Source organism: Dipodomys ordii, unplaced genomic scaffold (assembly GCF_000151885.1).
Source record: "Dipodomys ordii isolate 6190 unplaced genomic scaffold, Dord_2.0 Scaffold7, whole genome shotgun sequence".
Taxonomy (NCBI): Eukaryota; Metazoa; Chordata; class Mammalia; order Rodentia; family Heteromyidae; genus Dipodomys; species Dipodomys ordii.
In genome coordinates, this window is record NW_012267223.1 from 11856833 (window position 1) to 11862520 (window position 5688).

Sequence of the window (5688 nt, forward strand, 5' to 3'; positions counted from 1 at the left end):
CTTTCTCCCTTCCTTCCTTCCTTCCTTCCTTCCTTCCTTTCTTTCTTTCTCCTTTTTTTTTTTTTTTGGTCAGTCATAGGGCTTGAATTCAGCGCCTGAGTGCTGTCCCTGAGCTTGTTTGGCTCAAGGCTAGCGCTCTACCGCTTGAGCCACAGCGCCACTTCCACTTTTTCTGAGTACTGTTGGAGATAAGAATCTCACAGACTTTTTTTGCCCCAGTTGGCTTCAAACCACAATCCTCAGACCTCAGCCTCCTGAGTAGCTGATGACAGGCGTGAGCCACAGGTGACTGGTGCAGGAAGCTGGTTTCTCTTTGTCTCTGCTTCATTCCAGCTCATTCCATGTGGCTCCAGGAAATGACGTGGCTTACAGAGGCCCTGCAGAGAGCCCTGTAAATCTCAGCCCCCCTCTGCAATGGCTGGGGGAGGAAGAGAACAGAGAGGAGAGCCCAGAGCATGCAGAGGGACAGGAGATCCCCAGGGGGACACAAAGTATCAGCTTCCATCCAGCGTTGTCACCCATTAGGAAACAGGTCTAGAGAGAACAGCCCGGCCCATGGTTCCAGTATCTTTCAGCAAGTTCCTCCAGACTCTTTGGTTTGTTTTATTTTATTTTTGTCATTTGTGGGGCTTGAACTCTGGGCCTAGGCACTATCCCTCAGCTCTTCAGCTCAAGGCTAGCACTCTACCAATTGAGGCACAGAGCCACTTCCAGTTTTCTTGTGGTTCATTGGAGATAAGAGTTTTATGGATGTTCCTGCTCGGGCTGGCTTTGAATGGTGATCCTCAGATCTCAGCCTCCTGAGTAGCGAGGATGACAGGCGTGAGCTACCAGCGCCCCACTTATTTTTTTTTAAATGTAACAGAGAGAAATAAAGTTCAGATCATCTTCTAAGACAGAATAAACAAGTTTCTTAAGTGGTGCCTGCTACATTCACTCAACCCCATAGTACAAGAAGCGCCTGGCATTGATGGCAGGCAAACACAGAGGAGCTTAGAGGGCCCAGGGATTGGAGACAGCCTGGGAGGTGTCATGGCTGGGAAAGAAGGGGTTGGTCACAGCTGCTCAGTCCCCAAGGGGGAAACTCAGAGGTTTTCTTGAGTAGAGATTTTTAACTTGGAAGCAAATAAAAACCCAGGCTGTCTGGGAACTGTGGCAGCCAGCAGTGGCTTTAAACTTAGATTTACTACCCTTTCAGTTTGTAAATGGTTTTCTTTTAACTGTGTGTGTGTGTGTGTGTGTGTGTGCATGTGCGCACACATGCGCGCGCCAGTGCTAGTACTGAGATTTGAACTCAGACCTGGGAGCTACTCCTTAGCTTATTCACTCAAGGCTAGTGTTCTACCACTTGAGCTACACCTCTACTTCTGGCTTTTTGCTGGCTCATAAATATAAGAGTCTCATGGACTTTCCTGCCCAGGCTGGCTTCAAACCTCAATCCTCAGATCTCAGCCTCCTGAGTAGCCAGGATTACAGGCATGAGCTACCAAGCCTGGCTCTACAACTCTTCATACATTTGCAGTAAGGATAAAATATAGCAAAGCAAACCATAGCAACAAACACAAATGCAATTATTACAAAATATTACCTCCTCCCATAGAGTTCACACACACACACACACACACACACACACACACACACACACACCACACCGCAGTGATTCCAGCAAAGCTGTCCTTTCTTCCTGCCCTGGCACATGTGTGTGTGTGACACATATGTACATGCATGTGTACACAAAACATAATTAAAGAAAAAAATACATGGCATGCCAGGTGCTGGTGGCTCACACCTACAATCCTAGCTACTAAGGAGGCTGAGATCTGGGAATCTGAGGAGCCATAGCAAACAGGATGAAGAATAAAGATGGGCCAGGCCTGAATACTCGAGGTTTAGGAAATGGCCTCAAGCTGGAGTGGCTGGTAGGCAGGAGGCAGCAGCAGTATTGTGAGTTCCAGGTCAGCCTGGGCTACAGAGTGAACCTCTATCTCAAAATAAAGAAGAAAAAGGAAGAAGAAAAAAGGCCTCAAGCCTGGGTCTCTTTATCACCCTTACACCTCCGTAGTTTACTGTTTGTGCAAACACAAGATCCAACCAGAGATTGGAAACCACATGTCGCCCCCCTGTGCCCACATGTGAAACTACACATCCTTGATCCCAATGAGTGGCCAGCAGGTCCACTCACTTCCATCAATCTATTGTCCTTTGCGTGTTGCTCTCCAGATTTCTTTAACTGACATACATTCATCCATAAACCCAGGCTGCCATCATGCATCTGAAGGCCAGGCCGAGGCCCAACCCTGGGTGGGAAGGGCCAGGCCTGCTTTGCAGGTCCTCAGACAGTTTCATGGTAGCAATGAGCAGGGTCCTTTATCCCAAATATCCTCTCTTCCTCCCTCTCTTCCCTCCTCCTTTCCTTCTTCTTTCCTTTCTTTATTCCCTCCTCCATCCCTCCCTTCTTCTCACCCTCCCTCTCTCTTCTTTCCTTCCTTCCCTTTTCCCCCTCCCCCTTCCCTTCTTTGCTTCCTCTCTGTCTTCCTTTCAGCATGTATGGAGTCTGCAGTGGGGACACAGTGCAGAAGGAGCTTCAGAATGTCCCAGCAATATTTCATAAGTTTCAAGAAGAAGGCCACACACGAGTCCAGGTAGCAGAGGGACAGGCACACATCCCAACATAGGAGGGCCAGTGGGCATCAGGGTAACTTCCTGAATGGCTCTCAGATGAGGGGGAGCCTCACAAGGGAAGAGTGAATGAACCCCCAAACACCAGGAAGGTACCCAGCAAGCCAAGAGGATGTGTGCAGGGGAGGAGAGCTGGCTCCTACACACACACACACACACACACACACACACACACACACACACACACACATTACACACCAGTCCAGTCCAGAAAAGAAAGCCAAGGCCAAGCCCATATAACACAGGGATGACACTCAGAGGCTTAGAGTTCAGAGTGTTGGAAGTTTGTTTTTAATACTAAGAACTATAGGAGAACATCTATTCATTATAGAAAAGTTAGAGAAAACCAGGTACCAGTGGCTTACACCTGTAACTAGCTACTCCGGAGGTTAAGATCTAAGGCTGAGATCTAACTGCAGTTCAAAGCCAGCCCAGGCAGGAAAGTCTGTGAGACTTTTCTCTCCAATAAATACTCAGGAGAAGCTAGAAGTGATGCTGTGGCTCTCGTGGTAGAGTGCTAACATTAAGCAGAAGAAGCTCAGGGACATCACCCAGGCCCAGAGTTCAAGCCCCAGCACTAGCAAAAGAAAAGTTAGAGAATATAGACAAATAGACTTTATATTTTTTTAATTTTTTAAAAAATATTATTGTAAAGATGATGTACAGAGGGGTTACAGTTACATAAATCAGGTACTGAGTACATTCCTTTTTTAACAGTGTCCACCCCCCCTCTCTCCCAATGTTCCTCTGCTGACCCCCAGAATATGACAAATTTTCCATGCTTGTAATCCCAGCAAGATCAAAGTTCAAGGCCAGCTCAGGCAAAAAGTAATGCCCTGCTGGGCACTGGTGGCTCATGCCTCTAATCAATCCTGGCTACTAAGAAGGCTGAGATCTGAGGATTGCAATTCAAAGCCAGCCTGGGCAAGAAAGTCCACGAGACTCTTATCCCCAATAAACAACCTGAAAACCGGAAGTGGCGCTGTGACTCAAAGTAGTAGAGCACTAACCTTGAGCATAAAAGCTCAGGGACAGCGCCCAGGCCCTGTGTTCAAGTCCTACAATGCGGGGGCATTGGTGGTGAGCATCTGCCACCCCAGTGGTGTGGGAATGCTCAGGAGGAAGATCTCCATCTGAAGTCAGGAAAAAGCAAAGCATGGGACTCCACTGGAAAAGTAACTAAAGCGGAAAGGGCTAGAGGAATGGTTCAGCTGGAAGAGCACCTGCCTAGCTAGAGCAAGGCTCTTGGTTAATCTTTGGATGAGATTGTTTTCTGTTGCAGCGGGCATTGTACCCATTGTTGGATGTTTTGGGGAACCCCAGCCTCTCGTAGCTACCAGAGGTTACCCCCTATACACAACAATTGTGACAACCAGAATTGTCCTCGGCCATCGCCAGATGTGGGGCAGAAATCGCCCCCATTGGGCACCATGAGTCTGGAGGGTTTGTGGGCTTGTTAAGGAAAAGCTAAGCGGGGAACCCGCTCTCCCTTCCTCAACTCCTCCCTTCCTCAACTCCTCCCTTCCCGTCCTCGGTGCTGATTCTAGTGTCATTACTCCCCTTCTCTCAGAGCCAGCCCTCCCCATCACCTATGCCCATTTTTTGTTTTTTATTTTTTGCTGGAACTCAGGGCCTGGGCGCTGTCCCTGAGCTTTTTTTTTTTTTTTTTTTTGTAGGTCATGGGGCCTGAACTCTGGGCCTGGGCGCTGTCCCTCAGCTCTTCAGCCCAAGGCTAGCGCCCTACCACTTGAGCCACAGCACCACATCCGGCTTTTTTCTTTTTGCTTATGTGGTGCTGATGAATCAAACCCAGGGCCTCATGCATGCAAGGCAAGCGCTCTACCACTGAGCCACCTTCCCAGCCCCCTGAGCTTCTTTTGCTCAAGGCTAGTGCTCTACCACCTGAGCACCACTTCTGGCTTTTTCTGAGTGCTTAATTGGACATAAGAGTCTCTTGGGGTTTTCTTGCCCAGGCTGGCTTCAAGCAGAGATCCTCAGATCACAGCCTTCTGAGTAGCTAGGATTACAAGTGTGAGCTACTGGCACCTGGCTTACACCCAACTTTTAAAAAGTCATTTCCTCCCCCACTTACTTAGCATCTATTTACTAACTGTCTACTAGGATGCTCTCAGCTTGCCATGAGGAAGTAAACAAGCCAAGTTCCTTCTCCACAGGCCTCCTCTTCTCTTTCCTTCCCCCTCCCCTCTCTGATTTCCTCCTCCTCCTCCCCCTTCTTCCTCCGCTTCCTCCTCTCCTGTCACCAAAAACAAAGGTTTGTTGGTAACCACAAAACATACAGAAAAAGTATCTATCCACACAATTCAGCTTTCAGAAAGGGGAAATTCTGTCATATGTTAGAAGAGAGATGCATCTTAAGGGCATGAGGTTAAGCAAGGCAGACCAGCCGCAGAAGGGCAAGTAATGCATCATCCTGCTTATGCGCAATGTTTAGCAGAAGTCAACAAATGTGTAGAAGCAAAAAAGCAAAATGGCAGTAGCCAGGGGCTCAGGAAAGTGAGGGAAGGAATTGTATTCACTGGGTTTGGAGTTTGAGAAAGTTTAGAGTTTGAAAAAGTTCTAGAGGTCTGCTTCAGTGTGCCTATCATGAACAGTTTTGTAAGGTACAAAGAAAGCTTTGCTAAGCAGAAAGATTTCATATCAAGCATTAAATGCTGCTGGCCATGATGTGTGCTAAACCAGCATGGATGAGTTCTGGAACGCAGGTAGTCAGAACTTCTTTTTCATGCCATTTCTGGGGCTTGAACACAAGACCTGGGCATTGTTGTTGAGCTGTTTTTGCTCAAAGCTAGCCCTCTACCACTGAAGCCATAGCTCTACTTCTGGCTTTTTGGTGGTTCATTGCAGATAAGCTGGGATTGCAGGTGTGTGCTGCCAACCCCTGGATCTAATAACGTTTTTTCAAAATCATGTTTTTGGTTTTGTTTTTTTTTGGGGGGGGTCCGGTCATGGGGCCTGAACTCTGGGCCTGGGCACTGTCCCTCAGCTCTT